The sequence below is a fragment of the Trachemys scripta genome, chromosome 9 (assembly GCF_013100865.1).
Source record: "Trachemys scripta elegans isolate TJP31775 chromosome 9, CAS_Tse_1.0, whole genome shotgun sequence".
Classification (NCBI taxonomy): domain Eukaryota; kingdom Metazoa; phylum Chordata; order Testudines; family Emydidae; genus Trachemys; species Trachemys scripta.
In genome coordinates, this window is record NC_048306.1 from 39,587,916 (window position 1) to 39,615,211 (window position 27,296).

Sequence of the window (27,296 nt, forward strand, 5' to 3'; positions counted from 1 at the left end):
GGGGTGTAGAGGGCGGTTGGGGCAGGTAAGGGACAGGGAACGGGGGGGGTTAGGTTGGTCGGGGGTTCTGGGGGGACTGTCAGGAGAAGGGGGTGTAGAGGGCGGTTGGGGCAGGTAAGGGACAGGGAATGGGGGGGGTTAGATTGGTTGGGGGTTCTGGGGGGGCTGTCGGGAGAAGGGAGTGTAGAGAACGGTTAGGGCAGTTGGGGCAGGGAGCAGGGAGACTTAGATAGGGGGTGGGGTCCTGGGGGCAGTTAGGGTGGGGGGGACAGGTGGGGGTAGGGGGATTCTGAGGGGGGCAGGAAGTGGGAGGGGGCGGGGCTGGGGCAGGGCTAGGGTGGCTTCCCGTGTCCTCTTTTTTGATTGTTGAAATATGGTAACCCTATACAGTAATAGCTGTGTCCTGTGCTAAGTCAAGCCTGCGCTGGTAGACCCAGGATTTGATGGCTCTGGATGTAGTTATTTCTGAGTTACCAAGAAGCACCCTCAAATCAGAGACCTGCCCTCCCACCCATCCTCCTCCTCTCACTACTCTCTGCCCCTCGCCCCACTCCTCCTTACCCTGCCAGAGGGCAGATCCACCATCCCAATGAGCAAATTAGCAGGTAACAAATTAACTGGGTTCGGCTTTTCTCTGCCCCCTCCAACCCTTCCTTCCCCTCTCCATTCATTCCACTTTGTCTCACCTCTTTCCCTTCCTGCAGGTGTCTGAGTGCCACAGGCTCTTGGAGCCAGAACCATCCTCCTTCCTGGCCCTTACATCTCACTGCGTGCCATTCCACCATGAGAGGTGCAGTGAGCCCCCTGACAATGTTCCCACACAGTCACTTCCTGGGGGGAAACTGAAGCACCTCACCTCCTGCCGTGTGCTCAAATCCCTGGCACATGCTGACTTCCTGATGGCAGCCTCTGGATGCCCTCGCCCCTAGAGTGAACAGCTCCTAAGCTGCCACGGGGGAAGGCCCCGACTCCTTGGCACAGTAGCATTATCCTGGGACGCCGGCTCCCGCTTGGTGCATATGTTCCGCTTCTCCTGACTATGCTGCATTCCTCACTGCTGCCTGTAGCCAGCAGACCCCTGCTCCCTATCTTGCACTTAATGAAGCCGGCTAAGCCCTTGCTGAGCACCCCCTGCTATTTGTTTCCATAGTTATTTAGCCGCAGTGAGGTAGGATCCGGGCCGCTTAATCAGCCAGGGCGGCTGGCGTTTGTCTCTAATGAGCATTTAATGCGCCGGCAAGAGTGCGGCTCGGCTCCCCGGCTTTCTCGGGAGCCGCGGAGTACGCGGGGGAATATCATTTTAGGATTACGCTCTGGAACGGCAGCGTTAAATCTGCCAATCTGTATATCGGAGACGGCCCCTCTCATCCTCCCACTGACAAGATATAAGATGGTCACAGATAACTGGCTTTCATTACAGCAGTGTTCATAAATCCTGCCATTAGCTTTTCACATATGGGCTCCTTCAATCACCCACGTGCTCTCGCTCCCTGTCTCCAGCGGTGGTTTAACTCTCTCTGCCTCTTCTCAGACCCTCACCCCTGCCTCCCGCCCCATCCTCTGCCCCTGCCTCCCGCTGTAGCTTGGTCTCTCTCTTTAGCAGACTCTGTGTATCTTCCTTAGGGTCCTCCTCTCTCCCACTTCGCTTTCGGAGGGTTGGGAGCCTTTATTTTAATTGTGAATTGATCGTTCGGTCTTACATCAATCACAGTGAGCTCGGGTCCTGTGTGGTCACAGTTTCCAGCTCAATAGGGTAAGAGTTACCCTTTACGATGCTCTTAAATTGGGAGACTGGTAGGAGCACAAGAAGCACAAATACTGTGACCACAATCACAGTTGCAAGGAATAATCTTGTTTATATTGTAATTTACACTCACATACCCGTCTGTACAATCTGAGAGAGGCCAACGAATAGCCAATGCCATATTCATTCTCAGACCGAGAGATATTATAGAGTTTGGTGGATCAATGGGGGGTCATGCTGTGGCGCAGTAGGGAGCAGAGTGGATTGACCTGGGAATGTCGTTTAGTTTTACTGGACTGTCTGCATGGGGGATGGGAGAGCAAGGAATGACTTTAGGTGAGGGATGGTACTTGACTCTGTAATCTGAGCCAGGACTGGGGGTGGGGCGAGTCGACACCTTTGCCCAGGAAACTGGACAAAGGGAGAGGGGGAGAGAAGGAGGGGGAGAGAGCCTGCGGGAGGGGTTTTTGGTTTCAGTTTTGGGCTGGCTGGGAAGAGGCAGGGAACCCCAAGTTTGGGGTCAAAGATCCTTGCCCCCCAGAGGGACCTGGCGGAGGGGTCCTGGTTGTACCTACAAGCCCTGCTTGGGACTGTGTTCCTGTTGTCTAATAAACCTTCTGTTTTACTGGCTGGCTGAAAATCACGGTGAATTGCAGGAATTGAGGGTGCAGGGCCCTGACTCCCCCACACTCCGTGACACATGCATAGCGGGATGGGTCTTGCAGGGGTCTTCCCACTTCAGCCCAAGCAGTGAGCCTCTTTTATCTTGAAGTTCTGACCATGCCTAACACCTTTTGGGTATGCATGAGGCGGGTTCCAACCTCCTTTTCTGTATCTATATTTCCACGCCCCATACATTTCCTCATTAGCATCTTATTCACATTTACATCAACTTGTTGCCAGTGTAACCAGCTGTCAGAAATGAAACTTTCCAGGAGGTTACAATCAGATTTCTTGCAGTGTTTCCTCCCAGTATCCCACTTCCACCATTTACCTCAGGGCTTAGGTCTCCATCCCCCGGCGAACCTAGTTTAAAGCCCTCCTCACTAGCTTAGCAAGCCTGCCTGCGAAGATGCTCTTCCCTCTCTTTGTTAGGTGGATCCCATCTCTTTCTAGCAATCCTTCTTCCTGGAATAACATCCCATGGTCAAAGAATCCAAAGCCCTCTTTCCAACACCACCTGTGCAACCAAGCATTTACCTCCACAGGTCAATGGTCCCTACCTGGGCCTTTTCCTTCAACTGGGAGGATGGAGGAGAACGTGACTTGTGCCTCAAACTCCTTTATCCTTCTTCCCAGAGCCATGTAGCCTGCAGTGACCCACTCTTCTATAGTGCTTTTCATTTGTAGATGTCCAAGAGCCTCCATTTTTAATATATTTATCCTCACAACATCCCTGTGAGGTAGGGATGCTTGTTATCCTTGTTTTTACTAGTGGGGAAATGGAGTCACAGAGCAACAGAGTGTGTCTACACAACCCACAGCAGCAAGCCTCCAAGCCCGGGTCAATAGATTCGGTCTTGCGAGGGTCATGGTAGTGCTCTAAAAATAGCTGCGTAGGTATGGCTTGGGCTCTGAAGTCAAGGGGGAAGGGGAGGGGCTTTTAAGCCACAATTTAAAAGTGCTGTCTACATAGCCATTTTGAGCACCAGTCTGTTGACCCAGGAGGCCTAGATGTGTCCTAAAAGCCTTGCCCAAAGCCCTGCAGGAAGTCTGTGGGAGAGCAGGGAATTGCACCCAAGTTCTAGGCATGTTTCTAAACCACTCAACAATCCTGCTCTGACTCTCCCTAGCCCTATGGAAGGGCTGCTGGGTGATGAGCACTTTAGAAAATCCAGCCCCACTTATACTGGGCATTTGCAAATTGGGCCCTGAGCAATTTTGGACATTTGTCCCCACATGTGTGATTGAGGTGAGAGACGGAACAAACCACCTGTAGCTTATCACACTTCCAGTGCAGGATTGTTTTCTATGCCACTTCAGTTTTAAACGATCCAAACAGTGAGCCACTAACTTATCCTGCAACCCACTAGATCGAGACATTGGAACATTTTTCCAGATTTTCATCTTACCATTTCTCCCACCCTTCCTAAGTACCCCCAGCTGGGATGTAATTCTAAATAATTCCCCTCTCTCCTTGGTACTCAGATCTCAGGCCTCTGGCCTGAGTAACTATTCAGCCAACCTATGTGTAATTTAGTCCTTTTAATTGTTCATTGGTCCTCAAACACCTGAATCATAGTTGTTACTTCCTTCCCTGATCCAACTAGTTCGTTGACATCATTTTGGCCGTGAACTGCCCGGGACTGATATTGATTAGACTTTACATATTGTGACTGCACTTCCCAGTGGTATTTATAATGCAAGAGACATTTTTATTATGCAAGAGCCCATAAAAGTAAAAATAAAAAAAGAAGAGAGCGGAATCCAAATAAAATAAAACCCTAAGTCCCATTCCTTTAACTGCCTGTGACAAGAGGAGGAGAATTAAATGCTGTCGAGACATCTTATTTCATTTTAAGGGCATCATTCTGTGCAAGCCCCTGGACTGAATAAGTGGCAGTAAATATTTTGATCAGGAGAGTATATTCAGAACACCAGAATGATTTCCTTGTCACCTGACAGACCAGCTTCCCAGCCCGTTCAGGACAGGATTGCCAGATGAACGGTATTGAGGAGGATTTACTATTAGGGCTGGAGGTACTTTCTCAGGGAACATCGACATTTGAGCGGGGAGGTGTGTTACCATCATTCAGGAGGCGGCAATGGTGTGGTAGGCACTTTATAGCTCAGGGAGAAGATGGAGTCTCTGCCTCAAAGAGCCTGCAGTCTGAATCGGGAACGTGTTTGAATCCCAGCCAGGTTGGGTCGGCTCCCCAACTGTTTGAAGAACTGCGCTGTATTTGAATGACAGATCAAGTGATCACACAGCCAGGCAAATGCTGGGAATGTCCTGCAGGGTACGTCTGTGCTGCAAGCGAGGGTAGTGCAGGTGGGTGTACCAATAGCAGGGAAGACAGCAGCATAGACCCTGGTGTGGGCTAGCAACGCGAGTACCCAACGTCCCTGGTGGGCTTGTACTCAGGCGTCCAGTCCCCGCTGAAGGCCATACTGCTGCATCTTCACTATTGTTGTTACCCGTGCTAGCTAGAGTCAAGCTTGCACAAGTACGCATGCCTGCGCTGCACACCTTAAATCGCCATGTAGATACCTTTAATGAAGGGGCAGGAGGAGTTTCCCTTTTTCTTGGGGATGCCAGCTGGATGGCAGGGTGAGCATCCTCACTACTGGGGCGACAGGCAGAATTGGGGACCGGGGCCCCATTCCTGTGGGTGCCGGCTGGGAAAGAAGGCAGAGACCTGAGGCTACTTTTACAGGCCGGGCTTGATGTGGACATTAAATCAAAGCCATTATATGCCAAGCCTGGGCATCTCATCCCAATATGACAGAGGCCGACAAAGAGCAAGGCATGGGCCCGGGGACAGCTATAACCATCCGCTGAGCTGACAGAAATGACAGAGAGAATTCTGTCTGCGGCTAGAAAAAGAAGCCAGTGCTCTGTAAGGGGGCTCGCATTTCATTGCTTGCTGGATCCAGGCTGGGTTGCTCAGGCGAGATGCAGACAGTTAGATTTGTCGAAGCCAGCAGCTACCGAGGAAAACGCTTCTGCAAATGGACTCTGGCCTGCTGAGCTCCAGGTGCATTGGAATAATCAAAGAGCAACGGGCACACCTCCGACATTTCACAGAGTCAGAATTAAGCCTCAAGCAGTTCAGACATTCTTCTGACCTAGGTGAGGAACGTGGGTCGGATACAGCACAATCTGAACCGACACTCACAGCTCACCCCAAACCCAACTTTGTGCTGGAGTTTCCCTAAAGCTTTCACTATTTAAATGCCTTTCCCCCATTCAGCCCCCTTCCACCTGAAACTGTCACCCTTTCCTTGCACTGAAGATCCTTAGTCACTTTTAAGCCCATCCTCACCAAGCATTTGTCCACGTGGTCTTGGCACTGTGTGGTTAATATGCAGGTTGTCTACAAATTCCCTGTGACCTCGGGCAAAGTACTTGAGTTTTATTTCAAAGGCAAATGGCAATTAATGATTTGAAGTCAATGGGAGTCGGGTGCCTTGCTGCCTTTTGTATCTTTGAAAATTTCATCCTTTAATTTTTCTGAGCTTCCATTTCCCATCTGTGAAATGGGGATCATAGTAATATTACATTGTAAGCTCTATGGGACAGAGGCTGGCTCTCACTAGGTATATATACAGCTCCTAGCACAATTGGATATGGAGATGGGGGCTTCCAGGTGCTATCAGAATAGAAATAACAAAAATTAATAATAAAAGTATGGGCAGAGTAATGATTGACTCACGATCTTGGGATCTGACCCCCTTGTGTGCCAAACAAACTCCATCTGCTCACTCAAATTGCTGCTTAAAACACAGTCCTTTTACCATTTACCCACCTACTACTGAATTTACTTCCGAACAAAGCCATTGTGGGTTTAAGTTATGGCTACTAGGAGCTATGTTAGGAGACTATAGGCGAAGGTTGTCACAGAATAATAATTCTTGTTAACTTGCAGTTGTAAATTTCACCATATTAAACCAGCTCTTCAAAACCAACCCTGAAGCACTTAGAGCTTCCAGGACCCGCATACACCTGTGCTCTGGCTAAGGAAGGAATCTCCCTTGAAAACAGAACCTCACTTTAAATTGTAGAATAATCTACTTCACAAGCTTTTTGCAAACTCTATGCATCCCCAGAGGGTTTGAGAGAGGTTCACAAACCCAGAACTCCATGAGGTTCACCCTATCCCCAAAATATACAGAGTTGGGTTGCAGGAGAACTGTATTTCAGCTCTACCATTGCCTCACTGAGTGGTGTATTCAAAATTGCTCGAGTTGCTCCAGAGTAGAGCAGGAAGACATTTTTCAGACTAATAATTTCTTTGCTGACAAATGCAGTTCTGGGTCAAATAAGACTTTGTGAATTCGGGTCAAATTGGGGGAATAGTTTCATCCAAAAAAATATATATATATATTTTTTAAATTCAAAATGTTTCCTTTTGACATGTTCGAAATGAAACATTTCCACTTTTGGTTTTGAAAAAACATTTTGAAATTTAGCTAGATTTATTTTAAACAAACGACCAACCAAGAAAGGAAAAAAATCTGAAGAAAAAACTTAGTTCTGGGTGGAATGAAACATTTTGTTTGTCCTGAACTGAACCTTTTTTGGATGTTTTGGTTGGGCCGTAGAACTGAAAACTCCCTTCTTTGCTCAGCTCTACTCAGGAGCACGTGTGCTATTGAAAAGGGGTGTGTACGCCTACATCACTTATCCCATCCATTATGTGACTTTAGGCAATCACTTGGGCTCAGATCCTCAACACCCTTGGGAGTGACACGTCTAACTATCTTTGAGGGTCTGGGCATTGGGCCAAGACTTTCAGACTTGGGTACCTAGAGTTAGCCACCTCAGTGTATACTTAAACACTTATATAAAAGTGGCTCACTTTTCTCAGAGGTGCTGTGCACATGCAGCTCCTGCTAAGTTGATATGAACCGATCTGTGCTTCAGTTTCCCCATTTGCAAAATGGGGTTAATAACACTTTCCTATCTCTTTGTGGAGGCGGAACGGTGGTGAGGCTTAAATCATAAAAGGGTTTAAAAAAGAACTATGTACATTCATGGAGGATAGGTCCATCATTGGCTATTAGCCAGGATGGGCAGGGATGGTGTCCCTAGCCTCTGTTTGTCCGAGGCTGGGAGTGGGTGGCAAGGGATGGGTCACTTGATGATTGCTTGTTCTGTTCATTCCCTCTGGGGCACCTGGCATTGGCCACTGTTGGAAGACAGAATACTTGGCTAGATGGACCTTTGATCTGACCCATTATGGCCGTTCTTATGCTCATCACCATTGGTGAAGTGCAGTGAGTTCTGCAGACAAAAGACACTTGGAAAGAGCAGACAGTTGTGATTGCTTCCCGGTTAAGGTTGTGTCCTAAATGTGGTGAGATTAGCTTTGCTCATTTTCATATTGTCTCATATTTTTGCTGCTTCTGTGTATCAGCAGCAGCTGTGGAGAGGAGAGCAACAACTGAACACAAACTGGGCAGGCTGGATTTCCATCAAACTGGTTGAACAATCAATTGGATTATGTGTAGCGTGTCCCATCTCAGCTGGTTAGGGGCTTCAGGAGTGGGACCTTTGGAAAGGGGGCTGCCTTAGAGTGTAGGTGAGAAGAGCAGTGATCTCACAGACAGAGGCTGGGAGGTGACCCTACTTCACTGGGCAGTATAGTAATAATAATAAAACCTTGCTCTTGAACAGTGTTTTTCACCCATAGATCTCAAAGTGCTTTACAAAGGGGAGCAGTATCATTATCCTCAGATGGGGAAACCGAGGCATGGCGAGGTGACGTGACTTGCCCAGGTCACCCAGGAGGTCAGTGGCAGAGCCAGGAACTGAAACCAGGTCTCCGGTGTAGAACTGGGTGATTTTTTCCTGACAAATTGATTTTTTTGCTGAAAAATGCATATTTCAGGGTCTGAAACTATTCATTGAATTCAATGATTAGCTTAGGGGTGTGTGTGTGTGGGGGAATTGTTTTGATTTTTTGATTAAAAACAGTGTTTTTTATTTTAAATTTGTTTGGTTTACACCTGAAATGGCCAAATCTTATCAAAAACTCAACACCCCCCCTCATCCCCCTCAGTTCCAAGTCAGCTCAAAATGTTTTGGCCAATTTGAAATGAGACTTTTGGAGTTTGATGGAAAAGTTTGTTTCAGTTTGAACTGAACCGAAAAATCCACTGTTCACTCAGTTCTGAGTGCTTCACCCTTCCTGCAAAGCGTCTTGGCAGCTGGGGCAGGCTGATGGGGAGTAACGGGGCGCAGGGGGACTGCCGCATGTCTGCCGGGAGCAGTGACCAAGGCTCTCCCGGAGCGCTGCATGCAGCTGGGCCAAATCAGCAAGCCGTTGCTCCGCCGGAGACTCGTTACCGTCTCTGCCTGGATCAGCCTGCTGTGCTTCCTGCTCACTGAGCAATGTTCTCTCCTGATCCCAAAAGCAGACTTGGTGCATGCAGAGACTGGCTCTCGCTTTGTGTTAACAAAGATGTTACTGATGTTAACGCTGGGATTGCTTCCTGGCTGGCTGTTACTTCTTAGGTATATTTTTAGAGAGCAGAAGTGCCTGCAGGTCGCTGGCAGAGCAGGGTAGGGAGAGAGGGTGAGATCTGGCTTGAGTGAACATGGAGACTGAGGGAGAGAAGGTCACGCCATGGAAGGAGCAGGTGGCCATGAGTTTTCCAACCCAGTTTTGATTTAACTATGATATGGCAGAAATAATGCAATTATAACTCAATACTGGAGGGTTCTGGCTGCTGTATAGTGAGGATGGGATGGTCGTGTTTCATTCATGGGGGTTCCCAGTCATATGATATTATGTATTAGACATGATGCAGTCAGAGCTGGATGCTGGGGGTTCCTGGGTGCAGTGCTGTGATCTAGCAGAGGGGATGCAGCGGTGTCTCAGTGCTGGATGTCACTGGGGGCTGGGCTGTGATCTAGCAGAGGGGATGCGGTGCTATCTTAGTGCTGGGGGTTCCTGAGGGCTGTACGTGAGCTAGCAGAGGGGATACAGTAGTATCTCATTGCTGGAGTTTCTGGGGGCTGTAGTATAGCAGAGGGGATGCAGTGGTGTCTCAGTGCTGGAGTTTCTGGGGGCTGTGGTATAGCAGAGGGGACAGAGTCATATCCCCCTCATTACTGGGAGTTGCTTGACATTTGTGCCATCGTCATAATTTTTTTCCAGGCACTTGGACAATCCTCACCCTTTTAGAGCAGCGTGAGCTAGGTGTGATCATGCTTCCCTACTAACATCCTGCTTTGGCAGTCGTGGGTGTCCACTCCCCTGGCCTTCCTCTTTATTCTGAGTGTGTCTGACTTTGTCTTGGAGAATGATCCTTGCTGATGAACAGTGTATGGCCTGGGAGGTCGTAGAAGAGAGAGACGATAAATTATCCCCTAATTGACTAGAATGGATGGAATTGACCTTTAGAGAACTAAGCTATGAATTTTCGGATAGCGAAGCGGGCACCTGGCAGATTTATCACTGTCAGATTTTAAAGGCCCAAACTCCGCAGCCAAAATAAGTTCCTGATACTAAATGATTGCTACTAAGCTGGATGTTAGACAAACACATGGAAATGAAGCAGTGGCAGGATGGACACAGGGTAATGAAACAGGAGTAGTGAGAGGCACAAGTAGAAACTGAGCAGGGATGGACCAATGGACACACAGAAAAGATGCAGGAAATAGGACAGACAGGAACTGAGCAGTAGACCAGACTTTTAGACTATTAAAGGTACAGGGCCTGATTCTAATCTTGCTTACAGCTGGATAACTCTATTGGCTTCAGGGGAGTTACTGCTGGTCACACTGGCCATGAGATCAGAAGCAGGCCCTCGATTTATTTTTCCCCAAGTGATTTAAATACCCCTTTGACATCTGTTAATTTCACCCCAGCACCGAATGCGAAACTGAAAAGCCAGATAGTGGGGAAAAAAATCAGAGTTGAACCTTCTCTCACTTGCTGGCTATGCCCCAGGGTAGGGGTCATGGGGTTAACCCTAGCTTGGGGGAGCTGCTGCAATACTGGGTAGCACCCCACGAAATACAGAGAAGAGAGACCATCTGAAAATGAATCTGAGCTCCCCAGGTAAAGGGAGAAGGTTTACACCACCCCACCCACGTGGGCACGCACCCATATGCTGCACCCGTCGTGAACAGACCACTTCATTGCCTCTTTTGCTAGTTACCACTCTGTCCATTCAGGGCTAGATTCTGTCACTCCTCCGTAGCCCCATTAAAATTAATGGGATGGTTCATGGACTAAGGTATAGCTCAGAGTCATTAAGTATGGCTGAACTGGGCCCTCTAGTGATGCCCAGAAAGGTAGGAGGTGTGGCTGGAAACCTGGAGTCTTGTGGTGTTTTGATTATAGAGTCATAGAAGTACAGGACTGGAAGAGGCCTCGAGAGGTCATCTAGTCTATTCTGCAGTTCTAGAGATCGGCCTGAACCAAACCCACGATCCCTCCTTCCAGACATTTAAAAAACCACCTGTGTGGTAGATGGGGTTAAAAAGCCTGATGGATCCTGAATCAGCCCCAGAAGCCTTCATCACCCCCAGTCGCTCTGGCCTGGCTGAGATGATGGAGTGGGCAGGCAGAGTAGTCCAACAGGCTCTCTCTATTTAGTGTCTCCTTGCTTCCTTGTCTCATGCAGAATCAGCCTGTAGCTGTCCTATTTCCCCATCCCCATGCCCTCCTGCTTACATTCCACATGGTTCTTGCCTCTCATTATTCTGTCCTCTGCCTTTTCCTCTTCTCTCCTCCATAAGTCTGTGTGCTCCCTGGTGGGATGGCAGAAAGTAAGAAGGGGAGCCAGCTTTCAGAGAAACACAGTGCAGGAGCGGGGAGAGAGAGAGAGGACTGTGAATGCCTCACCAATCCGCGGCAATCTGATCTGTTGTCCCCCCAATTCTTATTCTGCCAACATGTGCAGAAGCCTGTGTTTACCTTAGCATTGGTTTCAGTTGCTGAGAGGGGGCAGCCTACATTAATTAGCAGCCATCAGTGATAATTACTGAGTCCCTTACCCGAAGGAATGCAAATAAATCAGAAGTGTGCTTGCAGCTTGGAATTCCCAGTGCGCACACAGCCACACGCGTGCCTTCCCCATGGAGCTGATTTTCAACGGCTCCCTCCCTGCCTATCTATATCTAATCCCTCTCTGTGTTATCTAATCTATCCAGTCTCATCCGTTTGATCTAATCTAATTGTATTTATCCCATTTTAGCTATCTGTTTTAGCTAAAACCCATCTAATCTATTTGATCAGTCTAGCCGCTCAGTCAGAAAATGGAACCACAACAGTGACTCTGTGGTCCAGGGGGTAACTAGCTTTCTGCTGCAAACTCAATTCTGACACAGACACGCACTCCCCTAACTTCCTCAGAACAAATCCATTTGGCATGAAATTTCTCATTTGGCGTTTCTTATCCCAGGAGAATTATCCTGCAGAGTATGAGGTGAACTGACCAGGATGGGACTTTGAAAAATGAGAGGGGTTTTCGCTCTTTGAAAAAACTGCTGCCTTTTTTGTTTTGTTTAGGAACAACAAGCTATCTCAAAAACTTTTCAACCTAAAACCCCTGGATTAGTTTTGTTCCTCTGGTCTTGATGAAAGCTAATGACTTTGGGGAAGGTTTGTTGCAGAGTTGGCCGGCTGGAGAAGGGCAGAAAGAAGGAAAGGGTAGAGATTATTTTCTGATACTTAGGATAGGTCTACACAGCAAAAACTGTGCATGGGCTACCCTGTTTGCACTAGTTTGAATCCAGCTGGCACGGGTAAGACAACACAGTGTGGGCTTCTGCGTGTCGTACAAGCCTGGTACGGATTCTGGGTACATACTTGGCTTGCAAGTGTGCTCTGATGCCTGCATTACATTGTCTTCACTGCTGATTCTCCATTTACCTACACCTGGTGCAAGCATTTCTGCCAGTGTAAACTGAATGCAAAGTGAGTGGAAAAGGCCATCGACTCAGGCTGGTAAGAATAGACACTCATTGGTGGAAGTGACTGCACAAGGTAGAGGCAACAGAGAATGTGACCCACTTCTCTTTGGCTTTTGCTTCATTCTTTGGGAGGCAGAGATGCTATGGGGGAGGACACTGTTGTAAAAACCTACATATAGCAGTGATAACTCTTCCCATCCTCTTCAGTTGCTTAAAGCCATCACTCAATATGGGCTGAATTAAATTGCCAGATCCAAACACCACCAAAAGCTTAGGGACCCAGGATCTGGGTCGGCTCCTTGCAGCTGACACTTCTCTAATCATAGAATCATAGAAGATTAGGGTTGGAAGAGACCTCAGGAGACCTCAAGAGACCTCTAAATAATGGGTTAAGTCCCACTTATGGTCAAAGTCTCTGTGATCCTGTGCCCATTGCTCCCGTCCACTGTCAATGTGCTTTATTAGTTGACTCCCCACACTTATCCAATGCTGGGGCTGGTTGCTGTCATGCTTTCCCCCATGACTGACCTTCCCCTGAGACCTGGCTCATTCTCAGAGGCTTTTTTTAGGGGAGCTGCAGGGGAGAACTTGCCCACTTTTATTTCACTGAAATCCCTCGCAACTTCCGTGTCCTGGCAGCAGACTTTTCATCCCCCATGGATTCCCCCTGGGCTGGAAAAAGCTCCTCATGGAGTCTAATGTCACTCCTAGATGGGCATCTCTATTGATGCAAGAGCGCAGTTTGGGCAGAATTAAGGCTGCATGTTGGTTGCTCAGGATGAGGGTGGAGATGTGTGGGCTGTGGGTGGCAGGAGGAGAGGTCGATGTGGGGTGGAAGAGGAAATAATGAGTGGAGTGTGAAATGACATAACAGCTGATTACCAGGCTTTGTATGGCTTATGATGTGGAGTCTGTGGTCTAGCAAAATTAACTCAAACATAGTAAAGTTCTTTTTGGGGTGATTATCTATCTATCTATCTATCTATCTATCGACTCTGTCACAATGTCTTTTCATCTCTCTGTGCTTCCCATCTTTCCTTCCAAGCATTATAGGGTTTGGACTGTAAATTTAATTAGCGAAGGGCTCAGTAGTTTTGTGCATTTGAACAGGGCAGGCGATGCTTTCACGCTGGCATCTCACACACTCGCTTGTCCTTTCAGGGGCAGCTTGTTCTAATCAGGACTAGAATAATAAAAAAGCAAAATCCTCTAATCATGAAGGTATCAGTTGCCCTCCTTAGGGCCCGGCTGGGTTGTATATTCCTGAAGGCAGCTGACATTTCCAGATGCGGAGGGGGTGGCGGTAGGTGGAGGTGGGGCCAGAAGGATTGTTCCATAAAAGTAAATTTCCATCCAGAGTGTGTGTGCATGTAATTAGTAACAAACAAACAAACAAATAAATTGTCCTGGGATGGGGATAAAACAGGAGAGCAAGGAAAGGTCACAATCAGTTTGGCAGTTGATGAACCCCACACAAGGGCTAGCTGTCATGTATTCATTTCAAGGGAATTCATACCCCATTGCTGCCTTTCATTAAAGGTCTTTTGGACTGTGCTGTTCACAAAGCATGGGCGCCATTTAATTAAGGCGTTACAGCTTGGTAAGAGCTGGAGCTACTAACACAACCATGGTTTAAATGGTCTGGCGTTGTATCCACTGGGTTTTTTTTTCTGGTGGACTAGGATTGTGTTAGAAGGAGGGTGGTTCTGTCCCTCTCACCCCCTAAGTTCCCTCTGCCCCACATTAGATCTGGCTCTGTCCCTCTTACCCCCAGAACCCCTCTGCCCCCACTGGGTCTGGCTGTGCCCTTCTTGCCCCCAGAGCCGCCTCTGCCACACACTGGCAGGGGCTGTCTCTGCCTTCTCATCCCCAAATTCCCAGCTGCCCCACATTGGGAAGGGTTGATTTTATTTCTAACCTCAGCCCCCGGCCCCAATCCCACAATGATGGTTCTTGAGGCCTATTTGATAGCTAGGGTCTGCAAAGCTGGGTCACAGATTTTGCCAGAACAGGCTCAGTCATGGGATGGATGGGCCTGGAAATATGAAGAACACAAATCTCCCTGTGGATGTGGAGTTTCTTCCCTGTCAGTTCTTCTGAGGACCATTTTGGGCAGAGGCTCCCGAAAAGGACACACCGGCTGAGGACAGTGAACTCACCTAAGGAGACGCTCACCTCAAAGTTTGAGAATGGTGTGAGTTTTGTGCCCGTTTGGATCAGTCCATCAGGTCCAGCTGCCCCCAATTTTAACCTCATCTTCCCTCTGGTGCACAGGACAGCAGCTACCATGTGATGGGGCACCCACTGGCCTGGGCCATCACTGAAGGAAATGGAGACCTGGCAGTTTATTTTAATGGAGAAGATGGCTGCATTCACAAAGATATCTTGGTGATCAGCCAGACTAATAGCTCTGTTTTCTAAGATGCCTTTCATCCCAAAGGAACTCAAACACTTTACCCCCTCCCTGCCCCAGCCCAGGGAAATGCAGCCACTTATGGGCTGAAGCGCAGAAGCCATTCAGCCTCAGCATCGCTGTATGGCAGTTATGGGGAGAAAGACAGACAATGGCTCCATCTGAAAGTATAGGGAGAATCTTAGGACATTACCCCTACTGGGATTTGGAATTAATACTCCTGTTATTGCAAAGTGGTACCAGGGACTCTTTAATGGGCATGAGTGGGCTGAACATGGGGTAGGAGCATGAATGGGTAGGAGCTTGGTTTAATCTATGGGTTCTCACCTGGGGGGCTGAGCCCACCTTTCCCTTTCCATATTACTAAATTGGAGGAGGGTACTGGCTCGACCCTGGCTAGATGGGAGGAGGGTCCCATGTAGAACGCGCCTAGATGGGAGAGAGGTCCTGGCTTGACCCTGGCTATATAGGAGTACGGTCCTAGCTAGATCCTGGCTAATCAGGATGGGAGGTCCTGGCTAGATCTCAGTAGGGTTCTCGGGGATCTGAATATGGAAAAGTTGAGAACCGCTAGTTTAATCTAATCTGAAAGATGTTGCCTCCTGCAGCACAGCAACCCCTAGCAACATGTTGGGGCATTGATTCAATGCTGGCTGAGATAAGTGCACCCTCTCCTGAATGACCAATGCTGTAGCATCTCCTAACATGATGCTGGGGCAGATTGCTACCCTCTGCGTCCTCCATCAGTACTAACTGGTGTGCAAATGCAAGCAGCAAAGCCGGGGAGAACTCAATGGGGTCTGAGTGGTATTGGTTGGTGTGAGTGCATGAGCAGGGCCCTGGAAGTCTGGCCGCTGGCTGCTGCAATTTGAATGCTGACCAGAATGGACACCGCTCTCCTTTTCACTCCTTTCCACTCAGCTGTGCCCTGGGAGGAAGATTATTTGCAGGCGAGCGTTCTGGAGGAGGGAAGAGTGTTGTGGAGTCTGTGCCAGCAGTTCCGTGCCTGGGGCCAGCCTGGCATTTCTGCTGTGATTTGCTGCAAACACTGGCTTGCTGTTTCTGGCCACTCTGGGCTTGGACTGTGGTGGCTGGAAGCAGGGGAAGGAGTGTGTGCATTGCAGGGGGATGAGGACTGAGACTAGGGTTCACCCGTTTATGCTGCTGTGTGCAGGAGGCAGCTACGCTAACCCCACCAGACCTGGAGAGGGATGGGGAAGGGCAGGGGAGAGGAGGAGGGAAGAGCAAGCCCAGAATCTATCCCTGAGTCTTTCCCCTACCCTCCAAGGGCCTGGCTGGGAGGGAGAGGTCACCGGGCAGATGGCCCTGGTGCCAGTTACTCTCAAGGGCAGAATAGTCTGAAGCAGAAATGGGGAAAGATTATTAACCAAAGGCACATCCAGGGGCTTCTGGGGTGTATGAGAATTATGGCTTCTTTTGAGAACTCTCTGCCCCACACAGGGAGGGGCTGGCTCTGCTCTCTCACCCCCACATGGGGAGGGACTGGCTCTGCCCTCTCACTCCACTGACCCCTCTGCCCCCCCCCCTCCCCCCCACAGGGGGGGGGGGCCTCTCCTTCCTCCCCCCCACTTGGGGAGGGACTGGCTCTGCCCTCTCACTCCACTGACCCCTCTGCCCCCCCCTCTACCCCACACAGGGAGGGGCTGGCTCTGTCCATCTCATCTGTTCCAATGCCAGAGATCCCTTTTTTTGAATTTCTCAGCCCCTCCCTCCCCCACATCCCTGCTCCAGTATGGAGCATTGGTTCCTTCTTCACAGGGCCGGCTCCAGGCACCAGTGTAGCAGGCAGGTGCCTGGGGCGGCCAATGAAGGGGGGGGGTGGCACGTCCGGCTGTTCGGCGGCAATTTGGCGGCGGGTCCCTCACTCCCTCTTGGAGCAAAGGACCTGCCGCTGAATTGCCGCCATAGAATGAAGTGGCGGTAGAGCTGCCGCTGATCGCGATCGCGGCTTTTTTTTTTTGCTGCTTGGGGCGGCAAAAACACTAGAGCCAGCCCTGCTTCTTCACATCCACCCCCCAGCACGCCCTCTCTCACCCCCCTGCCAGCACCCCTACCCTGCCTGCCTGAAGACCATTCCCCAGTAGGGTTGGCAACATTCCAGGATTGGCCTGGAGTCTCCAGGAATTAAAGATTATTTCATGTGATTAAATCTCCAGGAATACATCCAACCAAAATTGGCAATTTCCCAGTGCCAGGCATGCCCCAGTGGCACAGCGCATGGAGCTCTGCAGGAAGTGCATTTTTGCCAATCTCCCAGGATTCTGTTCCCGGGGTGGGAGTCTCGCTTCATCCACCTGGTGGATCAGAACAGTCCTCAGGGGTTCCTCCAACCCTCCGTGTCACAGGGGAACAGCATGAACTGCTGAGATCCATCACTCCTGCTTTGGGGAGGGCCCGGCATGATGTCTCTGGCCCCTGCCCCTCACCATTCTCTCACTGTCAGCCCTTTTACCTTGAAGGATGCCTTCCTAGGCTCTGTGGTGGTGTGAGGTGGCAAGTGATCCACGAGGTTCTGAGCTGCCAGGCTGGTGAGGATGCTGAAGTGTGAACCCCATGGAGAGGGATTAGTTAACTCTGTGAAGGAGGGTGGCATAGGGGAGTCAGAACAGCATGGTGGGGTGGGGAGTTGGGGGATTGTGATGGGGTGGATTAGTCCCAGACAGGGCCTGTGCTACCATTTAGGTGGGCTAGGTGGTTGCCTAGGGAGCCAAGATTTGGGGGCACCAAAAAGCAGTGCCCCCATTTTTTTTAAAGTGTTCCAGCGGTCGCTGCGCTGGGAGGGAGAGAGAGTCTGAGCCGCCGTCAGGCAGCCCAGGGGTTCCCCTGGGTCAGCGCGCCTCTGGCAGCCCAGGGGAACCCCCGGGTACGTGCGCCGCTAGCAGCCCAGGGGTTCCCCTGGGTCAGAGCTGCCACACGGATCCCCGGGCCAGGGGATGGGGAGCTGCCGCGGGGGTGTGTGTTTGTGCCTCAGGCCGGGAGGGGGGGGCTGCCGGGGGGGGGGACGCCGCGGGGGGGGGGGGGGGCGGGGAGCTGCCACAGGGCTGTGGAGGGGGCACAGGGTGGAAGTTCTGCCTAGGGCGTGAAACTTCCTTGCACCGGCGCTGGTCCCAGAGGTCCCCCTCTGCTGGGGGGATTGTGGGGGTAGACTAGTCCCAGGGTCCTGCCACACCCATCCCAGGAAAGGAGTAGTGGAGCGAAGTCCTCCAATGCAGCCTAGAGAGACTGCGAAGGGCTAGCCAATCAGAGAGGCTGCAGGGAACAGCCAATCAGGGCCCAGGAGGTCTATATAAAAAGTAGCTGCAGCACCAGAGACAGGTTATTACTTGCTGGAGCTAAAGGAGTGGTGATAGTGCTGCTGGCAGACTAAAGGGAAGCGCAGCCCCATGGACAGCTCAGTGCTAGTCTGGACTTGGGGAGCAAGGAAGAACTCCTGGCTGGTTGCTGGGCCTGAACATAAAAGAGTCCCGAGGTAAGAGTGAAGCTTTGTTGAAGGTTGGTGCTATGGGGAAGTGGCTCAGGGAACTGAAAGTTTCATTAAAGGGATATGGGGGCATGTGGCTGCTATTTTTAGGGTCCTTGGGCTGGGACTTGGAGTAGTGGGTAGGGCCTAGGTTCCCTCTATAGGCCACTGGGGAAGTGGCCTACAATTGGACAGTGACTAAACACCCAGAAGGGAATCTGAGCTACTTAGTGGCCCAGTTGGAGAGCTCAGATCTCACCTTTCATTTGGGCTGCAAACGCAGGTGGCAGTTTCAGAGGGACAGGTACTCCTTGGGAATTGCCCTTGCATAGGGAGGTCTGTCACCCAGAATGTCAGTCACTCTGGCTGGATGTAAGGACTTGAGCAGGAATTGTGTCCCCAGACACTCTAAGGGCTTGGTGTCAGAATGATCCAGTCTCCCAGTGCAGGGAGTGGTTGGGTGGGACATCAGCAGAAAGGTTGCAAACTTCAAACTCCCATCACTTCTGCTCAGTGTTAAAGGGAAATGCAGTGTCAGGCCTTGGGAGAGTTGAGCTGCCCTGTCAAATTGTGTAGTGCAGAAGGGAAGTAGGCTACAGGGTGTGGCAAAACTGGGTCATCAGACCAGACTGGAGACCAGGGGCAGCAGTGTTGGTGCAGTCTGGGTTTTTTGTGCAGTATTCCACTCCCACCCTCTTCCACTCTGCTCATTCATTCCCTACCTGTATCTGTCTAGCCTTGGAGCTCTTGCAGTGTCCTAGCTGAGCATCGGTTTGTGTACTGCTGACCTTTACTGGATGGGCAGTGGTACATCTGCCACTCTGTGTCCCTTGTTGTGTACTGTAGTGCCCAGATGTGCCAACCAGAATTGGGTGCTGGGTGTGGTATGTTGTGAAGGATAAAGGGTTTGATGTAGGGAGAGGGCTGAGTGGCTCACGGGCAACTTGGTTCATTTACCTTAGTCCTTGTGATTTGGACCCATGTTGCATTTTGAAAGAATAAACCAGTTCTGAGTACCTGTTTCCTCCCTACGCTTGCCCTGAAACTGTTACGGCAGGCCAGAGGGGCCAATTAGCCTATTGGGCAGCAAGCTGGGGGGAATTAAAACTGAGAGAAGCCTTAATTAGAAGCTCACCTGCACAGGAACAGGTGGGACCTGTATAAGCCAGGAAGGTGGCATCAGAAGGGGCTGCTGGGAAAGGCTGCAGTTACTCCCTGGGAAGGATGTTTGGAGGCTGCAGAGGTGTAGGCTGCAGTTCTCCTGTGAGAGGAGGGAGCGGTGAAGCAAGGTATGGAGCAGAACAGGCTTTGACTACTGACTACAGGGTCCTTGAGCCAGAACCCAAGCAGAGAATGGGCATGGGTTCCCCAACCAGGCACTGGGGAAGTGGCATCGGCAGGGCAGTGAGTAAGAAGACTGCCTGAGCCTGTTTGTGAGCAGAGACTTTCCTACCCCCCGACCTAACTAGAGGACTGAGTTGGGAGGAGGCCAAAGCAGCTCCTGGAGTGAGAGAGGGACTGCAGACAGAGGTGGAGGGATGGCTTGCAACTGTGGGGAGTGGTGAGCTAATCCCCAGAACCACCAGGAGGTGGCACCAGCCTAGCGGTGAGTGGCACACCCCATGACTGTACTGTTTATGGGTTTTAGTGAAAAGAATAAGCAAGTGGATATTAACATGAAACAAGCATGCCACTAAGTTCAAAACTAGTATAAACATCACTAAGCTAACTAGAAATAAACAGAACAATCAAATTAAGGTCACAGTGCAGATGGAATCAGTAGATCAGTTGAGCTACTGATGTTGGCTAGATCATTAATCAGTGAAAGCATCAAATTAATACTTCAGGTAGCCCAATCAGAGGGTAATACAACATAGTCACTTATTTCTCCTGCATCAGGTGATTGAAAGAAGTAGCTGTTTTAGTTGGTGGTCAGATTAAGGCAAGAGATTTCTCTCCCCCCTGGACTGTGGAATGGATTTCTCTGATGGTCAGGGCAGTTTGTTCTGGTACGAGATCAGAGTGCCTGGAGTGGCAATCCCAGTTTAGCTGATCTTGAGAGAATACAAAGACTAAAGCAGTTTCTTAAGGAACCCTAAATGTGAGCCCATACTTCCTCCTTTCACAACCAGGGTTTTTCAGGCAGTCTTCTGTCAGTGTGGCTGTGGTAATTTATCTTGACCCTAATTTGGAGGAACCCTTCCCCCAACCCAGAATACATCTGTGGGTGCTGAGTTCATCATACTTCAAGCGGAGCAGGTATTTAAATGCTTTACTGGCTCAGGTCTCAACAGAGCAATCCATGGTGTGTGTTAGAATCCAGTGGGTAAAATCTCAAGTGTCCTAGCCACAAAAGAGTGGAGTGGAAGCATGAGACCAAAGCCTTGCAGAACTGGTGGCTCTTGGTGATTGAGAATCCCAGGGGTCAGAGAGAAGATGTTCTGGGGCACTAGCCTGGGACTTGGGAGACCTGGGTCCAAGTTCCTGTTCTGCCACAGGCTTCCTGTGGGCCTTGGGCAACTCACTTACTTTCAGATTTCCATGGAAGTTAGGCACCTAAATAGCTCTGAGGCTCTAGGCCTTAGCCTTTCTGTGCCTCCGTTCCCCATCTGTCCAATGAGGTTAATGGCCCTGCTTGGCCTCACAGGGATGTGGTGAGGATAAATACATAACTATGAGGTGATCTGATGGTATGGTAATAGGTGAGTGGAAAGGGTTAGTCAGGCACAGAAGGGGCCGTTAACCTGGTAAGCCACACCTGAAGGAGAATTCGGCTTGATAAAGAATCCCTGATTGAGGGTGGAGCCCAGCTGGGCAGGAGCAGACAGGGCTGGTGTCAGGCCAGGAAGAGAGGATAGCCAGGCTGTGGTGTGGAAACCTGCAGCCTCTCTTAGCTTAGAGGAAACCTGACCCTGAGGGAAGGGAGCACCTAGAAGGGTGCTGGGGAAGGAAGCTGGAGAGACTAAGTAGGAAGCAGCCCAGGGAAATAGCAGCAAGTTTTGGGACGGAGCAGAGCTTGGCTGCTGATTATAGGGTCCCGGGGCCACAACCTGGAGTACTGGGCGAGTACCAACCACTGGGGAAGTGGCATAGGCTTGGATTGGAGGACAGCTGGGAACGATACCTGGTCAGCCAGTAAAGTGAGATTATGATACCCCAAAAGGGAAACTCTAGTGACTTGACTGGAGGGCCAAGCCACGCAGAGGGAGCATCCTGAGTCCAAGAGAGCACTGCAAATCCTGGAGTGAGAGGGGACTCAGCGTGAATGACGGATGGAAGAGGGTGTCACAGCAGGTGAAGCTATTCCCCAGACACCACCACAAAGAGGTAAGTAGAGAACCCCATGAGAGGAGGTCAGTTAAGCACCATAGATAGGGCTGCACAGTTAATAACTTTGTGTAAATGCTAAAAACAGAACAACTCGGATTTGTCTTCCAAATAACAGCCAGTTGCTCAGGAGAAGGGGGCTAAGGTTGGAGTTCTAATTCCTTGTCTTCAAGGTCTCCTTGGCAAACCTTTCCTCCTACAGCAAGGTATCCTAAGCACTGTACATGGGAGTGGTTTGCCTGTCTGGAGGTAATGGAAGGTTCATCTGAAATAGTCCATGTTCTGGTCAGCATATGGTCTGAGATCGTGCCTGTCTGTATCTTGGTTATGATCTCCGACACCTCAATGTGTGGTTGGAGGGGTTCTTAATGTTCTTGAAGTCCCTGGCTAATGCAGTTGTTGAAGTGTGCAGTTCAAATGAGTCTCTGCTCTCATCATGTCCTCTTCATCCAGAGACCGGCTTGGTATCTGGTTATGGCACATGCTATGTTTGTAGTCCCAGGGACAACAAAGCTCTAAAGTCACATCAATCTACAGAGTGGGTGTCCTAAAGGATGTTGGGCCAGATGCAGAGAAGGGAAATATGTGAAGTAAGTGAGGCATTCCCTATATCTGCTACCCTGATGACTTCATGCCAGAGGCAGTTGTTGAACCAGGGGTGGGAGACCTCCCCCACCCTAGTGGAGGCAAAGGGGGAGCTATTGGAGAGTGTGGCTCTGCCAAGGGGAACTTTTGGCAGAGATGGGGAGCTGCTCCTTGCTGACCTTTACCTGTCAGCAGAGGCTGCTGGGACTGATAGCAAAAGCTCTTTGTGTGTCTGGGGCTCTGAGTCCCATCATGCTGAAGAGAGGGTGGTGTTGGGTGGTGACATTCTGATTTCTTTTTGGAATTTCTCATTTTCCTAAAATGATAAAGCTAGGCAAGAAGTAGTTCATTGTCCAAGTTAAAGACCAGATCCTCTGTGGGTGTAAAGCAGTGCAGCCAATGGAGCTATGCTGACTAGCACCAGCTGAGCATCTGACCCCCTCCTGTGGGCTCTTGTTTGTTTTTCAATATTGCTTTAACAGAGCATGGCTGCATCTAATGTTGGCCACTTTCTGCTACATCTAGAGAGGCACTGCCAGAGTTTCATTTAGATTTTCCTCTGCAAATGCTGGGCTAGAGAGAACTAATCGAGTGGATCACTCATCTTCCTGTCTTTTTGACACTGACAATTGCACGTACAATTCCCACATACCCAGTAGGGTGTGGTTGAGCTGAGCAGGGCAGTAGTGTGTGTGGGGACAGAGGGGACAAAAGACACCCTGGATTAATACTCTGAGAGAATCCCACTCTCCTCTGAAACCTTGTGTCCATAAGCAATTCATTTTCCTCATTAGGAATATTATGTGTTTTAATAAATTCTGTGACTCCGCATTAATCTGTCCCCTTTACTCCTCCCTCAGGCAGGAACGAATCCCATCTTATTAGCGAGATGAGGTCTCCTCTCCTGGCACTCTGTCATCGCACTGAGCAATTACGTTTCTCGTTGCTTCGGAAGAGGCGTTTAGAGGACAGCACCATTGGCGTTGCTCCTGGGGAAGATGGGCTGCCTGGCAGCTCCGTGTTTCCCACTCTGAAGTTGGAGTGGGTGCTGGGGAATGAGGAGATGTGATGACCCCGGGGGAAGTGGGTGACAAGAGTCATCCGAGGCAGAAAGCACTGGGTATATAGGGAGTTAAGTGATAGGGATGGGGTGAGGAGGAAAACACAACTGTTATCAACCTCTCACTGATTTTATACCCCTTTCCTTCTGCTTCCAAATAAAAGGGTCTTCTAAGGCAATCCCCATCACTTCCAACCATCCCTGAGTTGGTCCATTCATCTCTATCCAGCGGACGATAGGCCCGCCCTTGGATGTGGGTGGGCAAATGTGCTGTTCACGTGTGTGTGTGTGTATTTGTAGTGCATTTCAGGTGGTGGTATCAGAGGATGGAGCAGCATTGCTGCACAGCCACTATACCCACTGAGCAGACCTCCCCAGTGAGCCATCAGTGCCTCTGGGTCAATGGTATCAAAGGCTGCACTAGATCTGATTAAAATCCCCACAAACACATTTCCATCTTTGGGTGTGTCCTATGGGCCAGCTGCGAACACTGTCTCCTCAATACCCACCTTTCCATGCCATTCCTCCTTCCTCATTAGGTACAGTTCCTTCCTGTCCTTCTCCTGAATGTGCTATATTGCCTCCTGCACCTGAGTTAGAATCTTCTGAGCAGAGGATGGGTCTTATCTCATATTTGCAAAGCTCAGCCTGAATTTTGAGTGCTGTGTAAATGTTCAATGTGGGGCAACATTGATACCGTCCTCTATTTCTTGGAAGCAGCAGCAGCAGAAGTGGGGTTGTGTGGCTGGAAAGGGGAGGAGAGGATTTAAAAACAAAACACATTTCTTAATGTAACCCTTCTGCCCATCTAAGTTGGCAGCAGCAAGGGCCTGGTTCTGTATCTAGGGGTTCTGTTTCAATAATGCACTGCAAAACTGGCTCAAGCCCCCACCCAGTGACCTGGGACAATTACATACCATCCCCTGGGTGCCTCTAAGAGGCAATACTTCCCCTCTCACAAGCACGGAGTCTGAGTGTAGCAGAAAATGTTTAATAACATGAGGTAAATGACATCAGCATTAAAGTGGAAAAACACCACAAACAGGATTCATAGCACAAACCATGACAAAAAACCCACCCCAGCAAATTGGGCTGTGTCCTTTCCCTTTGGGTCTTGAATCCAACAACCCAAAAATCATCCAGAGTCTCTTAGGTCCAGCAACCTCCCAAAAGTCCAACAACCCCCAAAGTCTCTGTCCCTGGTTAGTGCAGCCCCAGAGTAAAAGGGGGGCACGCAGGGTGTTAAGGGGCACCTTACATGATCCAAGGCCGGCCGTCTCTCCGTGGGCTTCCGCCGCAGCCTTCACCACGAGCCAGTTCGCTTCCTGCCATCCCACGAACCGCTCTGCTCTACAAGCTGCTCTGCTCCCCGACCTGAGAGCCGCTCCAGCTGTCCCCGCAAACAGCTCCGCTCACTGTTCCTTGGGCTGCTCCAACTGTCCCCGCAAGGCTCCGTGCTGCTCGCTGCTCCTCCAGTTGTCCCCACAAATTGCTCCGCCAGCTGCTTAGCAATATAGCTTCAGGCTCCCCAACTAGTTAACACAGCACTTTATAACTTTAACTCTTGTGATTTCAGCTCAGAGTAGGGGAGCTCCAGTGCTGGTGCACTATTGACCCAAAGTGAATTCAGCTCAGCAGCCTATAACTAGACTCCTAATGGAATCAAAGTTAGCTCTGACATTCAACAGTGGAGAGAGAAGGTAGTGTAATTAGTGTTTCAAGCCTTCGGAGGGGACCCATACCATCAGGTACAAATACCTATCCCCATCCTCTCTCCATTCATTGGGTTTTGTAACCCATGCCCCTTGTCAAGCAAGTGCTACTTAGGTAATGGTGAAGGACTCACTCAGTCCTTCTGTCATACAACAGTTCCACTGGCCTTGATTCACAGAATCAGGGTAACAAAACTTTATTCTTCCTGCCCCAATAAGAGAGAAACTGGGGATCCCACACCAGCCAAAGTAACCACTTTCAGTTGCTGTTGTTTCATGCCAGGCAGGTGGGTGTGCCTATGCAAACAAGATCAGCCCCTGGAGTTCTTTTCTACACTCACCATAATTCACCACCAGATGTCAGGGTAGAGCTCATCCTGACTCTGCTTACATTAACATGCTCACTCATTAGAGGGAATAGATGTATTTGATCTGAATACTGGACTAAGACTATGAATATCAGTACCCCCCTCAGCTCCGTACACCGTGCCCCATCCCACTTCAGAGAGCAAAACATAGCAGCACCTCTTCATTCTAAAGCCAGATGGATTATTGAATCAATGGATGCCTAGAAATGTAAATTCCCTCAGATTGGCTTTGATCAGCCTTAATTCTGGTACAAGAACACCTAGTTTGTGAATATAGATTCTGGTTTAGTATCAAAGAGGCTGATCTGGAGCCATCTCCCTTTGACGTGGGAGGTGATCTGGGACAGAATACAGAATTACTCCAACTTGCTAAAAAAGGAGCACTCCCTCCAGAACAGTAGAGAAATTGGCAGTTGCTAAGGATTTTTTTTAAATGGAAGGCAGTGTGGCAGCATTGCTGGATTGTAAAAGTTTAAGAACATTTAATAGAAGCAAAGCTGCCAAGGGCCTGTTTAGGCTATGGCAATAGAAGGCGCCAAATGGTACAGGGTCATGTCTGCCCCTCAAAGTACCGTAAAGTAAAGCAGAATGTTTCTGTTTTCTAGTAGAATGGGTTTAAGTGGTTTCAGGCACTATCCTGGTGATATTTCACTCACCAGCCTACACCTAGTAGATGTGGGCTGGGTTGGATGTGGAGACCTGTGCTGGCCCCAGCAACTGTTTTGAGACTCAAGTTATCCAGACTCTTTAATCGAGCTATGTCCACTTGAGCTGCAAACACACTCACTCTAGCTGTACCTTGAATTGTGGCAGATTCTGCCTTGGCTACCGGCAGCAGCCCTGCAACTTTGAAGTGCCCAGAATCTCTGCAGCACACACGATCATGGAGGTTGTGTGTGCCTGATAGTCCCCCCTCACCTCCCTATACTGGGACTTGCAAAGAGGCTGGCACAGGACCCCTTGACTTCTCCTGTGGCCCCTTGTGACATCTGTGTGCCAGCACAGTAGTGTACAGGGGCCAGAGCAGAGGTAACCCTCACAGAACACAATGAAAGGAATAATCTGGAACCAGGGGTATGGTGTGTTTTCCCCCAAACTCTGTCACTCTGCAGCAGAGAAACCAGCTCTTCATTGATGACACACTGTGAGGCTTCTAAAGTCCAGCCATGCACCGTCGGGACTCTCTTCTGATTGCCACTGCAGCACGATGCATCAAATTGCATAAGGCGAAAGGATATGCAGAAATGTCTCTTTGAAAGGGATCCCCACGAGAGCCAGCCCTGGATGCTGCTGCAAAGGTTCATTCTGTTCCCACAATTCATTAAATGCTTGAGTATTTTCCCAACCTTTTTTGCAGTTTTACGCAACTATGTAGTAAAATCTATGCCTTGAGTCAGGGTTTTCTGGTCAAATCACAAACTTCATTATTCTTATGTTCCAGCAGCAGTCATGGACCACGATCAGGACTGGGCATCGATTGTGCTAGGTGCTGTACAAACCTCCTAATAAAAGTCAGCCATTACCTTGAAGATTTTTATAATCTGAACAGGCATAAAGACAAAGGGTGGGGAAAGGGGATGTAACATACAAACAGATATTGTCTGGGGTTTTTTTTTTGGGTGTCCAATAAAGATCATGAATGATTAGAAATAATATATTTTCAATGAACTGTCTGTCTCTCTCAAGATATTAAGAAAACAATCCTCAAAGCAGCTTTGGCCAAAATGATCAGATTCCTAATCAACTTTATCCTGTCATAAGCTTAATGTTTGCTTGAATTGCTCAAAGTTGATGAGACAAAAAGCACAGACAGCCAAGAGAATCATGCTCTCGACAACAGGTGCTGCAAGCCACAAGGCCCTGCTGAACCTGGGGAGAAGAAAAGAAATCTTAAGGGTAAGGAAAAACCACGTGAGAGATGCAAACAGCAGCTGTGTCCTCTAGACTCAAATCTGCCTTTGAGTAACCATTATTGAAATTAGTGGGAGTTGCGGTGTCTATCCACAGATGGGAGT

At 49.5% G+C, this 27,296-nt stretch overlaps 1 long non-coding RNA gene across 2 annotated transcripts in view; it reads left to right on the top strand.

Annotated features, from left to right (window-relative positions):
* Positions 1-23,434, top strand: part of LOC117883437 — a 24,358-nt gene extending 924 nt beyond the window's left edge. The window contains exons 1-3 of one of the 2 annotated variants that reach the window (XR_004647263.1): positions 18,120-18,238; positions 21,393-21,556; positions 23,002-23,434. This is a non-coding gene — a long non-coding RNA (uncharacterized LOC117883437). Of the gene's footprint in view, positions 1-18,119; positions 18,239-21,392; positions 21,557-23,001 lie in introns of those variants that run through there. The other variant, XR_004647264.1, reaches the window with a different exon arrangement.
* Positions 23,435-27,296: the final 3,862 nt, after the last annotated feature.